Source organism: Thunnus albacares, chromosome 10 (assembly GCF_914725855.1).
Source record: "Thunnus albacares chromosome 10, fThuAlb1.1, whole genome shotgun sequence".
Classification (NCBI taxonomy): domain Eukaryota; kingdom Metazoa; phylum Chordata; class Actinopteri; order Scombriformes; family Scombridae; genus Thunnus; species Thunnus albacares.
In genome coordinates this window covers 6,747,951-6,765,225 of record NC_058115.1, presented here as the reverse complement: position 1 = coordinate 6,765,225, position 17,275 = coordinate 6,747,951, and the positions used below count along the sequence as shown (strand labels likewise).

General features: G+C 41.3%; 4 non-coding genes across 4 annotated transcripts; all 4 read left to right on the top strand.

The window, feature by feature from the left end:
* The first annotated feature begins 12,059 nt into the window (after positions 1-12,059).
* On the top strand, positions 12,060-12,141 carry trnal-uag. The gene has a single exon. It is a non-coding gene; the product is annotated as a tRNA-Leu (tRNA).
* A 155-nt stretch (positions 12,142-12,296) lies between these two features.
* On the top strand, positions 12,297-12,378 carry trnal-aag. Its single transcript has one exon. It is a non-coding gene; the product is annotated as a tRNA-Leu (tRNA).
* A 1,752-nt stretch (positions 12,379-14,130) lies between these two features.
* Positions 14,131-14,212, top strand: trnal-uag. Its single transcript has one exon. It is a non-coding gene; the product is annotated as a tRNA-Leu (tRNA).
* A 642-nt stretch (positions 14,213-14,854) lies between these two features.
* On the top strand, positions 14,855-14,936 carry trnal-aag. Its single transcript has one exon. It is a non-coding gene; the product is annotated as a tRNA-Leu (tRNA).
* Positions 14,937-17,275: the final 2,339 nt, after the last annotated feature.

The following is a 17,275-nucleotide window of genomic DNA, read 5'->3' as shown; positions in this document are numbered from 1 at the left end:
TATTTTATCTTCTTTATGAGAATAAGACTGGAAGTTAGATCAACAGACAGACTGGTGTGATGTCAGCAGTGATAAAGACTGTCAAGCTAAGTATGGAGGCAAAACTCTGGGTTAATAGGTCTATTTACATTACAACCTTCACCTATTGTCATGAGCTTTTGGTAGTGACCATTGAATGAGATCCCACCAGAAGGGGTGTTGTCATTTGAGGTTATCTACCATAGTAATACCCACTGTCAAAATTGAAAAAAATCTGTGTATTGTGGTGGAAATCTAATCTCTGTTGGTGTCTTTTAATGATCTTAAAGTATGAATCCTTTATCCTTGCGGCACCTGTTCTTACCCATCAAACTTCAGGCCTGTGAAATGATTCTGAAATGTTCATGCTGTTTGCGGCGCCTTACAGAGCATGTTGGCTTACAAAATGACCTCTCATGTGATTGTGCATGTACAGTATGTAGTCTTCTGCCTGCAGATATCATGCAGTAGAGGTAGGACTGAATGGGAGATGTTGTCTTAAGCGCCCTGAGGCCTCGCTGATACAGATCAGATCAAATTAACGTGTATTAAAATCTTACACACAAGACGCCACACAATATAAAACGCAGTGTACAGTACAGCATGTCTTCTCAAATCGGTCTCGCGTGTTTATGGTAATTAAAAGAGTGAGCAAATGAATGTAGTAAAGATTAAACATTATTACACCTGCCCTGCAGAAATGTTCTCGAGCAAAACAGACTGTATTGGCTCCAGGGCTGCTGCATTTTTACTGCTCTTGAGTTCCTTCAAAGATGTTTAATTATCACAGTTTCATCATAAACACAATCTGTGAATTTGTTTCTTTGTGCAGTTACCCATTCTCTCCCTCCTCCTCCATCTCTATGTGTGTATGTGTGTGAGTTGAAAGTGGCTGCTGCTGTTGTCCCTGGGGTGGACACAACAGATGGGTGAACACACACACACACACACACACATACAATAAATGACTGCCCCTGTGGCACTGTTGAGTGCCTAAATACCAATGTTGCTTCAGCTCCTGGTGCCACTCTGCAAGGTCAGTGGATAACACCTTATTACTCTCCCTGTCTCTATCCCCTAAGACACACTGGTAATATCTCCAAGAGCTCTACATGTTACACACTGTTGCTGCTTACAGTGTATCACACATCATTCTGTTTTATCTCATTTGCATATGTGGGCAAACTGCACACATTCTCTCCTCTTTGTCAAACACGGGCACAGACATTTTTGTACTATGGTACCAGATGGCGTGCTTCGACACAGTCAGGTGGCGAACCGAACCATTCCTTCACATTGTTACCATGGGGACCCAACCACCAAGCACACAAATGTACACAACACACACACACACACACACACACACACACACACACACACACACACACACACACACACACACACAGTGCAGAGTTAGCCACTGGCTTAGTAAGGTCTCTGATATCAATATTTCTCCATGAATGCTAAACATTGTCTCAGCAATAACAACTGAAGGGCAGCAGGTTACTGTGTACACTAAAAAACATTGTATTTCTGTTACAATGCATGAAGATTTCCACTGACAACCTTTATCTTCAGCTCACCACCTTAACTCTGTACAACATGCTAAAACCTTCATACTTAACCTAATTAATAAATGTAATTTAATTTACTCTAAATTTGAACCTTCTCCTAATTCTAATCTAACTCAGAAATTCAGCTACAACCAGCTGTCTGTTCTTCTGTATGTTGGAAGTAAGTGGCTTACACTGTTTTTTTTTTAAATCCTTTAAAATCTCTTTACAAACTGCAGATCTGAAGAATGTAATCCTTTACTTTCATCATCAAAACATCATCAAACATATGTATTGCAGCTAATTATCATGTTTATTGGTATCCTTCTTTGTATTTGTATGCTGCACACTGTTGTGTTGTGGTGGAAGATAAGTTAAACAAAGGCTAAAAGCAGAGCTGAAGGGTAATGTCTGCTGGAGAAGTACAATTGGTACACTGGGCCCACTTTTGGTTTTATTGTAGTGTTACAAAGTGATATTAGGAGAAAGTACAGTAAAGGTGTTGTACACCCATGACAGATGATATCAGTCAAGGCTGCCTTGTCTCTGCAAGCCGCTTTTTAATTGGTTTTGAGAACAATGGCAGTCTGAGGATTCCAGCCTTATTATGAAAATAAAATGCACATTTCTCGCTAGAAATGTCATCAAAATGCATTTTAATGCCGAAACTATCCTAAAATATTGCATTTTCCACTGAGAATAAAAGAAATGTGAGCCATTTTGTTTGTTTTTGCAGACAGAAACTTGACAGTCACGTGACGTGGACGCAGGCCAATAGAAAAGAATAGGTCAAAAAAACACAGGCATGTCACCATTTTGGAGCCGTTATTGTGAAACTAATACATTTTGTATTGTGGACCAATGAGGTTATTATACATTTTGATGTGAGACTGTGTTGCTCCAGCAGGCAATGAGTCCCACTTGTAGTAAAACAGATTGTAGTTCAGATTGGTGGCAAATATCAATGAATGTAGAAATGAAGGTAGTTATCCATTGGCATTAAAGCTACACTAATCAATATTTTTATAAAAGCAATTGAAAAAAATGACTATGTGTAATGTAAAAGGGATCACATGGCACCATACTGTATACTCCTAGACATGAAAAATGAACATGTAAGATTAACTATGAAAATCCCACAAGTGTTAATAAAGAAATGTGTAATAAGACATATCGCCTCATTATTTGCAAGCGCATATTTTCAAAGGTGATAGTACCTCTGTTATTGTGTACTCACGGGGGTCTTCACATGCTAGAGAGGAAACAACAGAGGATATAAGCCCTCATATTTCCCTTTTAAGTATATGATTATCATGCACGTGTTTTTGTTCTACTGTTTTAGCTGACTTCCAAAGTAGAAGACAATATTTCAATCAATAGTGAGTTTGGATAGCAGACAGGATTTTGTAACTTTTTTAATTATTTATGACAAATAGATTTGGTTCAGTGTATAGAAAATGTGTCACGGCTGACGAGATCCATAGCAAGATATTCATATTTTATTCTATTATTCTATTTTGCTTAGTGTTTTATTAGATTACATCTTGCGTCTTGCATCAGAAAAATACTCAAGAAGGAAAGAAAATTATAGAAAATTAGAATAGTTTATTTATAAGACCATCTGTTTGTTGTAGTATCTCAGCTACATATGTTCATCTGGCCAATGAGTATGCCACATCCTTTAAAAAACTTTTCATATCTGTACTGTAGAATTTACAAAGTCAGAAACCATGAATAAATCCTGTCATATGACCATTTCCCTAACAAACAAATATAAACTGTTTTAACTGTGTTTTCTGGGATTGAATAAATCCCTGTCTGGAACCAAAGCTTTATCTCTCCCACTGTCTAACTGACATGTTTCAGACATTGTCAGATCTTTTAATGCCAAAATATCTTTCAGTCATCAAGAATTTTAACAACCCTAGTTACATATGTAACTCTTTTTAACATTTCACACGCATGCAACCTGAAACACCTTTTTTACCAGCCAAAATAGAAAGAAGTGACAATGACTTCAGTCCACCTTGAGTCTCCACCTTCACTGACGGCCAAGATGCTGGTTCAGAGCTTTTTGAACCGCTATCGTAACGTTAGCTTTTTCCGGCTTCAGCAGATGCCATATAGGCAGTGCAATAGGGAATGTGAATAAGAGATAGTGAGGTTGGAAATTTGCACAACTTGAACACTAATCAGCATGGTAAACTACAAGCTTACAAGTACAGTAGTTGAGGCAGTATAGTATTTCTACCATGGCCTCCCACAACAACTTCTAAATAAACTTAAATATAAATTTTTAATAAATCATTTCAACCGCTTCACTCAGAGTCAGACGGAAAGCAAACACACTAGCTGCCTGGAATGGCCATTGTGGCTTTTGTCTCTGGGTGTTTTGTGCGTGCGTGTGTGCGTGTTTGTCTCTGATCAGTGTTCCTATTTCGTTCTAAACCTTTCAACCAACTAAAGAGGTATCGATGAGGTACAGAGTTATCTGACAGATGTGTGTTTGTCCTTACCTTGAGTAGGTGATGCCACACTTTGCCTGCAAACTTGGACTTAAGGTGTCTACAAACAGAAAGTGAAGTGTAGTTTACTGCTGGAACATTTGTGTTTATTTGGCCCAAACCATCAATATAACAAATGTACAGATGTTCGCTGTAGCTAGCAAGCAACAGATGCATCAACCGTGTTTGTGCCAGTGTGCCTGTGTGTTTCTGTTCAGCTCAGAGTCTGATTGATCTTCTTTCTGATCATTCCCTCTAGTCTCTGTGCTTTTTCATATTTCTGTAGTTTATGATGCAGATTCATAAAGCCATTTGCAACTCACGAAGATGTGGTTGCACCAGGTTGGAGTCTGATCGCATCTTTACCGTGACTTTGTATGAAATTGCGCAACCTTTTCACTTTAGTTTTACCTGAACACACAGTTAAACACACACGCATCTACAAATATACACAGGAATTTCTGATACACAGACTGTCAGGGACACTTTAATATGAATTTTATATATGTTTTGAAGGTGTGGGAGGTTTGTTTACATCTATAAACAGCATAAACAGTGGAGTTCAGGCTGTATTTTGAGTTGTGATTGTTTTTTGGGACCTTCAGAAAATGTGTTTTCCGTCCCCACCTGTGGTGTGGGTGGTGAAATGTTTAGGAAGCCCCAGATTCATGGAGTAAATTACACTGTTTGACGGCACAGTCAAATAGTGCCATTTAAATCTAATTTCTCACATCTTCCCTTACAGATACACACACACACACACACTCACACACACATATACAAACAAAAATTCTATCAAAATCAACTAGAAAGAGATGATGCGGAAAAGGGGACAGTCTGGCTCAATCCTGTCTGTGTATCTCTGTAAAAATCCCTGGTGCAGACACTCACTGATCCACCCCCACCACACAGACACACTGGGACTCCAAGAAATGTACTTTAACTCAATTAAGAGTAAAATGAAATAAAACAATCTGAGAAGATGAGATAGTGTTTCTACTGGGTTTTTGTGGTTGGCCCCTGAGCAAGCCATGTGGTGGACAAGCTTTTGGAGTGAGCTGCATGCTGGGGCCCTGCTCCGTCACCTCTGTCACCACCTGCGTCTCTGTCTAATTAATATGTGTGTATTCAGGGAATGAACGGAGGGAGACAGGGAGGGAGGGAGAAAGACAGAGATTTAATAGCTTGTGTACTTAGGGAGTGACAGAAAGGATGGAGGAAGGGGAAGAAGGAAATCGAGAGAATGCCCTCCCTTTTTTTAGACATGTTTGACGTCAGTCACCATTGTCACACAAGTGGAAGAAAGTTATGTATATGTGTTGATATTTAACTTTTTCTTTTATGATTTGTCATCCGTTTTCCTCCCTTTTTCTCATATGCATGTTAGTACATGTGACATGGATTTTCAAGGGCTGAACCAGAGTTAGACCTTTTCTCTTTTTTTTATTGTACCCTCCTTTTCACCTATAGTAGGTGTGATGGCCCCTGTGGTGTCATCTGGGAGTTTGTATTTGTTTCTAAGTATGTCTCACCCCTGCAGGTGACTATTTGCAGTGACTCAGTGCACCTGGGCCCAGTGTCCTGAAGTTACTTAAGCCACAGCTGTAGTCATTCACTCTCTCTCTGCTCTCCCTTCTAGGCACCAGCTTTTGGCTTGGTTTGCTTTGCCATTTAGTTAGTTATTTTGCTTTCTGCACCCATACACACACCGATACATTTACACACACCCACCATTAAAACCTCACACATATTACTGATTTCACTGATGTCCACACGCCATACTTTAATTAAAGTTTCTTAAGCCGTTTCTTGAGCCATTTTCCTGAGCCGAGTCCTGAGATAGGAAACTTTCGTACACAAGTGTTCATACCCGTGCAATGGAAATGATGATAGAAACAAATGACCACAAACTGAATGCAGGGAATCATAAAAGGAGGACAGAAAATAAATCTGTCCTTGGAACTGCAGGTCGTTCATTTCTTTTATTAAGACACACTTGGGCTAAAAAGAGTCAAAGGAAATTTTATATTTTAGAGCTCAGATCCGTATAAATTGATTTGGGACAGAACACTTGGGTTTTGGAGTCACAAGCATGAACCTAAAGAGGCAGAAAAATCACTTTTGGTCCAAAACAGAGAGGTGAGAACAGGTTAGTGTCTGGAGGATTTTTGCTTTTTGCAGTTGTGTCATGTAGTACATGTTTGTTGGATGCTTGACAGCAGAGCTTAGCAACTTTATATTCCTGCTCAAAAAGATTCACTGGTTCAACCAGGAAAGATAGATTTAAGAGAACTTCAGATGGTTGTAATTTACTGTTGAGTCTCCTAGAGAAGTTATGGACCTAAATCAGTCAAAAGACCTTGACATCTGTGAAATTCTGTACTTTAGACCCACATGGCAAATTTAACCAGCGAGACTGGTGTTTTCATGACACTGATGATAATATTGCTGTGTAAGATATGCAGGCCATCCCACCTCTTTATCTAATAAATAGGGCGTGGAATTTATCATGGAAAAACAAAAGGCATTTACTCCTAAATTGCTGTATAAGGATGCTTGTCCCATTCACATAAATAAATGTTCTAGAAAGCACTGACCTATCCAGTTGCCTCTCCGCTCCACTAAATTTATGCAAATTTATCTCTTTATGTTTATTTTTACAATATTAATTGTACTTTTTGTGAATAATAATGGACAATGATAATATATGACTACAAGTTACTCATCAGGATAGGGAAATGGTCGACTCACCACTTTGTAAACTCTTCTCCTGTTGACTGCTACCTGGCCAGTCAAGGTTTTCAAATGTAAACATCAGAGTAAACATCGAGGAAGAGTGGAGGGGATAAACACCGGCTATGATCACGACCACATAGACAAACAAGCCCATCTCTGTGTCCACCTCTGCATCCGTTTCAACATCAGAGGAAACATCAGGGTAAATGTGGAGGAATTAAACACTGGCTGCAATCCCAGCCACATGGATCTTCTCTGCCAAGCATCCTGCTAGCCAATGTACAGGCGTTGGATAATAAACTGGACGACCTCCGTGCCTGCATCAATTTCCAATGAGATATCAGGAACCATGATGTCCTTTATCTCACTGAAACTTGGCTAAATCCTGGGATACTGGACAGTGCCATTCAACCATGTGACTCTCTCTGTATACCAATCTGACAGAACAGAGGACTCTGGCAAGAAAAAAGGAGGAGGCATGTGCTTTATGAGGAATAAGGATTGGTGTGACAGTGGGAATATTAAAGTGCTATTCCGTTCCTGCTCACCTGATCTGGAGCATCAGTTGGCAGGTCCTCAAACTATGTGCTGACCAACTAGCGCCTGTGTTCACAATGATATTCAACCTGTCCCTGGCTCAGTCTGTCATACCAACATGCTTCAAGAAGTCCACCATCATTCCTGTGCTCAAGAAAACAAGACCAGCCTGCCTGAATGACTACCACCCAGTGGCACTCACCTTTGTAGGGATGAAGTGCTTTGAATGGCTAGTCATGGATTACATCTGCTCCTCACTACCCAGCACACTGGACCCACTGCATCTTGCCTACCATCCCAACCGATGGAAGAAGCCATAGTACACATCCTCCACACCACCCTATCTCACTTGGGCAAGAAAGGGAGCTATGTGAGATTACTGTTCATTAACTACAGTTCAGCATTTAACACCATAATTTCATTTTGGCTCATCACAAAGCTAAAGGACCTGGGATTAAAAACCTCACTGTGCGTGTGGATCCTTGACTTCCTGACAGACACCCCAGGTGGTGAGGGTAAGTGGACTCACCTCTTCTACCCTCATCCTTAACACTGGAGCACCCTAGGACTGCGTTTTGAGCCCCCTGCTGTAATCCCTGTACACACACGACTGTGAAGCCACACCGACTCCAACACCATCATCAAGTCTTCTGACGACACAGCTGTGGTGGGCCTGATCACAGATAACAATAAAAAGGCCTACCTGAAAGAAGAAGAGGACCTGACCTGGGTGCTGCATACTGACTCAGTGGTGTGAAAGGCAAGACAGAGACTGCTTCACCTCCGAGGCTTGAGGAGATTCTGGGTATCCCCTCAAATACTGAGGAATTTCTACTCCTGCACCACCGAGAACAACATTGCCTGGTACAGAAACAGCACTGAACAGGACCCTGCAAAGGAAAGTTCATTTGGCTGAACATACGATTCTGTGCTCTACTCTGCCGAAAGGATATTTACACCAATCACTGCAAGAGTAAGGCTAGGGGAATCATTAATGATCCCAACCACAAGGATGTATCCCTAAGACTATGAGGAAGCGTGGGTTTGAATCTTTGACTCTCTTTTAGATGTATTGGTTAGGTATTTGGTTAATGCTGAATGTTGCAAACTGTTTAACTGCCAAGATATTAAAGTGATCATGACCCTGATATCAATGGTGGCCAGATCTGAATTTATCAGTTTTTGTAATGATGATCATGATGATCTACTGCTCATCAAAGTAGGGACATCAATGAAACTGCTGTTCATGACACTTGGACATGAACATTGTTAAAATTTCATTCATTTTTTGGTTTCTCTTGGACATACCAAGGTCAAAGACAGGACCCCTCAAAAGCAGAGGTAGTGTGGCCAAGTCTATTTAGACCGCCAGGGGTTGCTGTATACCTAAAACCGCCAACGGGTAAATTATACCCACCATTAGAATGTATTGATTTTCAAGCTACAAGCTACAAGGTTCATTTAGCTATTTATCATTCTACAACACAGCATTGTATAATGCAATGATGGCTGTGGTGCCTTTATGCAACTTACAAAATTACTACATTACAATAAAATAACAATAAACTTTATTTGTATGGCACATTTCTGAACAAGTTTACACAGTGCTTCACAGAAAACAAAAAACAGCAGATAAAACAGCTGAGAAAAACTGTGCCATCTTTCCCTATCTCCTGAGCTGGTGATAGCTCTGAGGCACAAACTAAATAGGAGAGAGGGAAAGACTACTTTAGACTAATTATTAACTGTTATTTATATACATATTTATTTTATTATTTATATAGGCCTACATTTGATGATATTACAGCTTTGAAAGAAATGAAAAGACAATTTTGCATATTTGCCTTCAGATGCGTGTGTTTGTAGGCCTACGTGCATCTGGACTGTGCTTCACTGTGTGTGTGTGTGTGTGTGTGTGTGTGTGTGTGTGTGTGCGAGTGCTTCAATTAGCTTTATATCTATCACGGTTTGAAAAAAACAAATAGCCTAGGCTATTCAGCATTAGTTCTCATGATCACTTACGCAAAATGAATACCAAGTTCATTCATGCTTACCTTCAGCAAGGGCTGTAGTAGGCCAATCCTCAAGCGGGGGATGGGTCGGCCTCACTTTTCGCGGAGGCTCTGGATCGCTGTCAGACGATGACTCTTGAGAGTCAGAGCCAATCCAGGACACAACACTCATCACCATCAGACTCTCCTTCACTCAATGTATTGAGCAAGTCTCATGCCTGATTTACGTTCATAACTCTCTTTCACTTATCCATATTGAAGGTTAGTCTAGTCTATGAGTTATGAATCAACTCAATCACACACAGTAGTAGAAAAAAGGCTTTTCCATAGCAACATAGAATGTTGAACTAAACCTGCGAAATGAACATCGGGAAAATGAGCAGCGGGAAAATGACTGCGTTCTCCATAGGGGTAAATTTTACCTGATGGCGCTTATAGGTATAAATGGCCATTTTTTAAATCTGGTTTTATCTTGACAATTTTTAACAATAGGGGGTGCTACCTAACACATTTTTAGGAAAAGTCAAGGACTGGGGGGCTTGAATACTTAATTGAAACAAAGTTACATACAATCAAAAAACAGCTGCGGGTAAGTTTTACTTGTTGGCGGTTCTAGTGTTAAGCAAAAAGGATTCTTATACATGACAAATTGGTTTGCAGATATAAGACCAGATATTGTCGACAGTGTGCAGACTGGTGCCCATAGCCCAGAGATCAATGGATTTAAACCCTTTTCTAAGGAGCTGGATTTAAGCTCATAATTGCTTGACTGCACATACGGTTAAAGGGAGGCCGATCAATACTTAAACCTAAATGTGCACCTACTCAATGCTTTTCCAACAGTATTTTCAGAATGAAAGAATTAACGTTCTTATGACAAGGTTATATTTCAGATTGAAACATTTCGAATTTGGCGCATTGCTTCCAAGTAGATTTGCATAGGTAGAGCAGTTGCCAATCTGGTCCTCCTTTTGGAAGGTCCACTTGATTAAACAAAAGTCTTCAGGTGCTCTGAGACTGGTTTGAATTCAGCGATATGTGGGTGAAAGCCCTCGCGTTACCAACAAAGAGCATAGTGGCACAGCAGAAGCGTGCTGGGCCAATAACCCAGAGGTTGATGGATTGAAACCATCCTCTGCTAGTCACACATTCTTACAACCAGCAAGGCTCCATGCAGTCTTCATGTTATGCAGTCCCACTGCTGCCAGTCAGACATTTTGTCCTTCATTGTTCAAATAAACCTGTCAAGTACATGGCCAGGCAAAGATGATGTGTCCCCTTCAGGGATTCTGTATGTCTTAGACTTGTACCAAAAATTGCCTGGCAACATCCTCTGGTGATCATGAACTCCATATCAGTGGTGTCCAAAGTTGAATATTTGAGTTTTCATGATTTAGAAAAAGTGCTAGTCAAAGCAGAGACACCTGGGAAATCCCTGCTCTTCACACTTGGCACTCACTAAAGTTGGATAGAAGCACTGTATATTTTTGATGTGGCTATGGACATTGACAGTTAAGAATTTGATTGGTTTTGTGTTTCCTCTCTTGGAAATACCTTGGTCAAACATGACCCCTTTCGAAGCAGAGTTAGTGTGGCCGAGTGGTCTAAGGCGCTGAATTTAGACTCCAGTCTCAATAGAGATGTGGGTTTGAATTCCACCCCTGCCATATTTAGCTCCTGGTATTTGGAGTTTCTTTCCATAAACTGTTCATCAAGGCAGGGAAGTGGAAAGGTCTTCAGAATGAAACTCAGTAAAAATTCCAAGAATTCCACCACTGTGATTTTCAGCTCTTGGAAGTTGGAATTTCTAGCCATAAACACAGGATAACGGCAGGAAGATTGGAAAAGTCATTTAAAATTCCAAGAAAGGTCTCATGTTATTGCTTGACTGCGCATACCGTTAAAGGGAAGCCGATCAATTCTTAAACCAGAATGTGCACCGACTCAGTGCTTTTCCATCAGTGTTTTCAGAATGAAAGAATTCACGTTCTTATGACAAGGTTATATTTCAGATTGAAACATTTCCACTTTGGTGCATTGCTTCCAAGTAGATTTGCATAGGAAGAGCAGTTGCCAATCTGGTCCTCCTTTTTGGAGGTCCACTTGATTTAACCAAAGTCTCCAGGTGCTCTTACATTGGTTTTTAAATCAGGGAAATGTGGGTGAAAGCCCTACTTTCCTTAACAGAGAGCAGAGTGGCGCAGCGGAAGCGTGCTGGGCCCATAACCCAGAGGTCGATGGATCGAAACCATCCTCTGCTAATCGTACCTTTTGACATCCAGCAAGGCTCCATGCAGTCTTCATGTTATGCAGTCCCACCGCTGCCAGTCAGAAATTTTGTCCTTCATTTTTCAGGTAAACCTCTCAAGTACATGGCCAGGCAAAGATGATTAAACTGTCCCTTTCAGGTCCTCTGACTATGTATTAGACTTGTACCAAAACATCCTCTGGTGATCATGAACCCGATGTCAGTGGTGTCCAAAGTTGAATATTTAAGTTTTCATGATTTAGAAATAGCGCTGGTCAAAGCAGAGACACCTGGGAAATTCCTGCTCTTCACACTTGGCGCTCACTTAAGTTGGATAGCAGCACTGTATATTTTTTTATGTCGCTATGGACATTGACAGTTAAGAATTTGATTGATTTTCTGTTTCCTCTCTTGGAAATACCTTGGTCAAACATGACTTCATCAAAGCGGAGGTAGTGTGGCCGAGTGGTCTAAGGCGCTGGATTTAGGCTCCAGTCTCTATGGAGGCGTGGGTTCAAATCCCACCACTGCCACATTTAACTCCTGGTACTTGGAGTTTCTTTCTATAAACTAGGCACCAAGGCAGGAAGTTGCGAAAGATCTTCAGAATGGAGCTCAGTAAAAATTCCAACAATTGTCTCACATTACAGCTTAACTATGCATTCTTGGAATGCATAGTGCACTACATGGTAGTGTGGCCGAGTGGTCTAAGGCGCTGGATTAAGGCTCCAGCCTCTCAGGAGGCGTGGGTTCGAATCCCACCACTGCCAGTCAGATGTTTGTACTTCATCCTTCAGCTAACCATTGAAAACAGTCTTTGCTAATTGAAAATATTGTCTCAGGCTATGTGCAGTCTCTATCAGCATTGGTTCAAAATCCAGCACTGTGACCTCCAGCTCTTGGAAGTTGGAATTTCTAGCAACAATCACAGGATAATGGCGGGAAGATCTTGTGTAATTGCTTGACTGAGCATACCGTTAAAGGGAAGCCGATCAATTCTTAAACCGGAATGTGCACCTACTCAGTGCTTTCCCAACAGTTTTTTCAGAATGAAAGAATTCACGTTCTTATGACAAGGTTATATTTCAGATTGAAACATTTCCACTTTGGTGCATTGCTTCCAAGTAGATTTGCATAGAAAGAGCAGTTGCCAATCTGGTCCTCCTTTTTGGAGGTCCACTTGATTAAACAAAAGTCTCCAGGCGCTCTGAGATTGGTTTGAAATCAGAGAAATGCAGGTAAAAGCCCTAGTATTGTTAGTGGAGAGCAGAGTGGCGCAGCGGAAGCGTGCTGGGCCCATAACCCAGAGGTCGATGGATCGAAACCATCCTCTGCTAACCAGCAAGGTTCCATGCAGTCCCACTGCTGCCAGTCAGACATGTTGTTCTTTGTTGTTCAAGTAAACCTGTCAAGTACATGGCCAGGCAAAGATCATTAAACTGTCCCTTTCAGGGCCTCTGTACGTATTAGACTTGTACCAAACTCCATATCAGTGGTTTCCAATTCCACCACTGCCATATATATTTTCTGCATGATCCCAGGTAACCATCAAACAAATTCTTTGCTAACCGAAAGTGTTGTCTCAGACTAAGTGCAGTCTCTTTCAGCGTGGGTTCAAAATCCACCATTGTGGCCTCCAGCTCTTGGAAGTTGGAATTTCTAGCCATAAACACAGGATAACGGCAGGAAGATGGAAAAAGTCAATTCCGAGAAAGGTCTCACATAGTGGCTTGACTGCGCATACCGTTAAAGGGAAGCTGATGAATTCTTAAAGCACCTACTCAGTGCTTTTCCATCAGTATTTTCAGAATGAAAGAATCTATGTTCTTATGACAAGTTTATATGTCAGACTGAACCATGTCCACTTTGGTGCATTGCTTCCAAGTAGATTTGCATAGGAAGAGCAGTTGCCAATCTGGTCCTCCTTTTTGGAGGTCCACTTGATTTAACCAAAGTCTCCAGGTGCTCTGACATTGGTTTTCAAATCAGGGAAATGCGGGTGAAAGCCCGGCTTTCCTTAGCGGAGAGCAGAGTGGCGCAGCGGAAGCGTGCTGGGCCCATAACCCAGAGGTCGATGGATCGAAACCATCCTCTGCTAATCGTACCTTTTGACATCCAGCAGGGCTCCATGCAGTCTTCATCTTATGCAGTCCCACCGCCGCCAGTCAGACATTTTGTCCTTCGTTGTTCAAGTAACCCTGTCAAGCACATGGCCAGGCAAAGATGATTAAACTGTCCCTTTCAGGGCCTCTGTATGTATTAGACTTGTACCAAAAAATGCCCGGCAACATCCCCTGGTGATCATGAACCTGATGTCAGTGGTGTCCAAAGTTGAATATTTGACTTTTCATGATTTAGAAATAGTGCTGGTCAAAGCAGAGACACCTGGGAAATCCCTGCTCTTCACACTTGGCGCTCACTAAAGTTGGATAGCAGCACTGTATATTTTTGATGTGGCTATGGACATTGACAGTTAAGAATTTGATTGGTTTTTGTGTTTCCTCTCTTGGAAATACCACGGAGGTAGTGTGGCCGAGTGGTCTAAGGCGCTGGATTTAGGCTCCAGTCTCTCAGGAGGCGTGGGTTCGAATCCCACCACTGCCATGTTTAACTCCTGGTACTTGGAGTTTCTTTCCATAAACTGGGCATGAAGGCCAAACATCTGCCAAAGATGTTCAGAATGAAGCTCAGTAAAAATCCCAAAAATTGTCTCATGTTATGGCTTAACTATGCATTCCCAGGCAATAACTTCCCGAACTTTGCTGCGCTTCCATTCTGTGCTTCTTCGTCGTTGTGAAAGTAGATGAGTTATTATGACTTGACTCTACATAAATTCCCAAGGCGTTCACAGATAAGAAATTGGTTTGGAATCACACAATGTGGCGCAAGCTCTAATAGCAGCAATGGGGAGCAGAGCAGCGCAGGGGAAGCGTGCTGGGCCCATAACCCAGGGGTCCATGGGGAACCATCCTCTCCTAATTGTCAGTGTTTTCAATCAGGAAGGCTCCATATAGTCTCCCTCTTATCCATGCAAGCCCATATAGGCAAGTGTTCAAACAAACACACACCATATGCCGCAAATTGCTCAACAGAGATGTCTCGCCCCTTTGCTGCTGTAGTGGACACCATAGTTACGCTGCAAGCAGGTGATGCAATATGTGCCGTTGCAGGCTGTGACTACATGGTTTTCATTGCTAAGTACCTGACAGATCTTTGAGCGTAGCTGTTAAATAAACCTTCCTGTAAGGTAGTGTGGCCGAGTGGTCTAAGGCGCTGGATTAAGGCTCCAGTCTCTCAGGAGGCGTGGGTTCGAATCCCACCACTGCCAGTCAGATGTTTGCGCTTCATCCTTCAGCTAAGTGTCCAGAATGGTCTTTGCTAACTGAAAGCTTTGTCTCAGCCTACGTGCAGTCTCTACCAGCGTGGGTTCCAAATCCACCACTCTGACCTTCAGCTCTTGAAATTTTTCTAGCCATAAACGCAGGAAGATGGGAAAAGTCATTTAAAATTCTGAGCAAGGTCTTGTGTAATTGCTTGTTTGCGCATACCATTAAAGGGAAGCCGATCAATTCTTAAAGCACCTATTCAGAGCTTTTCCATCAGTATCTTCAGAATGAAAGAATCTACGTTCTTATGACAAGGTTATATGTCAGATTGAAACATTTCCACTTTGGGGCATTGCTTCCAAGTAGATTTGCATAGGAAGAGCAGTTGCCAATCTGTTCCTCCTTTTGGGAGGTCCACTTGATTAAATGGAAGTCTCCAGGTGCTCTGAGATTGGTTTGAATTCAGCGATATGTCGGTGAAAGCCATCACATTGTTAATGGAGAGCAGAGTGGCGCAGCGGAAGCGTGCTGGGCCCATAACCCAGAGGTCGATGGATCGAAACCATCCTCTGCTAGTTATACATTTTTACAACCAGCAAGGCTCCATGCAGTCTTCATGTTATGCAGTCCCACCGCTGCCAGTCAGACATTTTGTCCTTCGTTGTTCAAGTAAACCTGTCAAGTACATCTCCTGGTGATCATGAACCCAATGTCAGTGGTGTTCAAAGGTGAATATTTGAGTTGGTAATTGTGAAGAGCAGGAATTTCTAAATCATGAACTTAATAATGTTCAATAGCAGCAGTGCACATTTTTGATGTCGCTACGGACAGTCGGGCACACGACAGTCGGACACATGACCGTTTAAATAACATCTCCGTACACATGAGGACACAAAAACAAGTATAAACGCTCAAACAAGCATATCGGGCCAGTGGGTGGTGATAAAGTTTACATCAATGATATGTCAAACACCAGAGAAGAACGTTCTGAGCATGCGTAGTGAGTTTATTTTCCTTTGGCAGTAGTCTTAAAGGTCCATTTTACATGTCCACATGGATACACAGAAATCAGAGTTTTAAAAAAATCTGCATTTCAGAGGGCATATTTTTAAAAAATCTGTCTTAGTGACCTAAAACACCATTTGTGTATGGATGAGAGGCCAAAACTTGAAGGAAAGTCTGCATTAGTGTGGACAGGGTCTCAGGCAACGTATTTAGGCTGCTGTCTCTATGATCTTCAGAATGAAGGACAGTAAAAATTCCAACTATTGTCTCATATTATGGCTTAACTATGCATTCCGTGAATGGGAAGGCAATGGATTCCTGAATTTCGCAGTGCCACTACTCTGTGGTTTAGCCCAAAGCTCACCCGACTTGCCTCCAAGTGGGTTGCAGGGATGTCTCACTGACTGTGGCCAGCCTGTGACAACTCCCCTTCTCCTGCAAACAAGCTATGTTGTGACACTGAACTCATGTCTGTGCTGGAGACCAGAGAGAAAGATGTTTAAACTCCTCTGTGTTTTCAACTCTCAGTACTTTTGTAGCTTCTAACTGAATCTCTGCTGTTTGAATTTTAGTTTCTCCTCCTGTTTGTACTTTCATGTATCTGCTTCATTTTACTGTTTCCTGGTCACTTTCATCCATGTCAGAGCTGTGTTAAGTTACTGCAGATGAAAACATTTCCTGCTGCTGCTTCATATTAAAAGCTCTTGAATAACAAAATAACAGGGACTTTTATTGTGAGGAATTTATAGGAAATGAAATGTGTTTATCCACCATTTTACAGTTGCTACTTTGACCACTAGTCATAACTGTGATGTATACAGCATGCTGCTTTTCAACTCAAGCATGTCATCAGTTAAAATAAGTTAAAAAAAAAAAAAAACACCCATCTCCATAATGGGCTGCAAAACAAGACATGTGCCCTCCTTCATCTTGCATTAGCAATGTCTTTTGAAAAGCAACCATCAAATAAATAATTGTAATTTATTTTACACTATGTGTTATTCCTCCATTACTGCATGATTCCAGTGACAGAATGTTCATGTGGTGGAATATCAATCATGCTGTTAAAGAGAAAGATGTATGCACACATCTATAAACAGTATTTTATACAAAATCGTTGATAGCCATCTTCCATTTGCCACTTTGTTAGATCCCACTCAGCTAAAGTCATTCCTAACAGTCTACTTGGTGTTTGTTTGTTTGTTTGTTTGCTTTATTAAGATCAGTTTATGTGTGGACAGTGTATTGTGTGTGTCATTCACAATATTGTCTTGTGTCCCAAACAAGTGAAATATGGACATAGTAAAAGTGTAACTACTAATGCAGCTGTAGTACA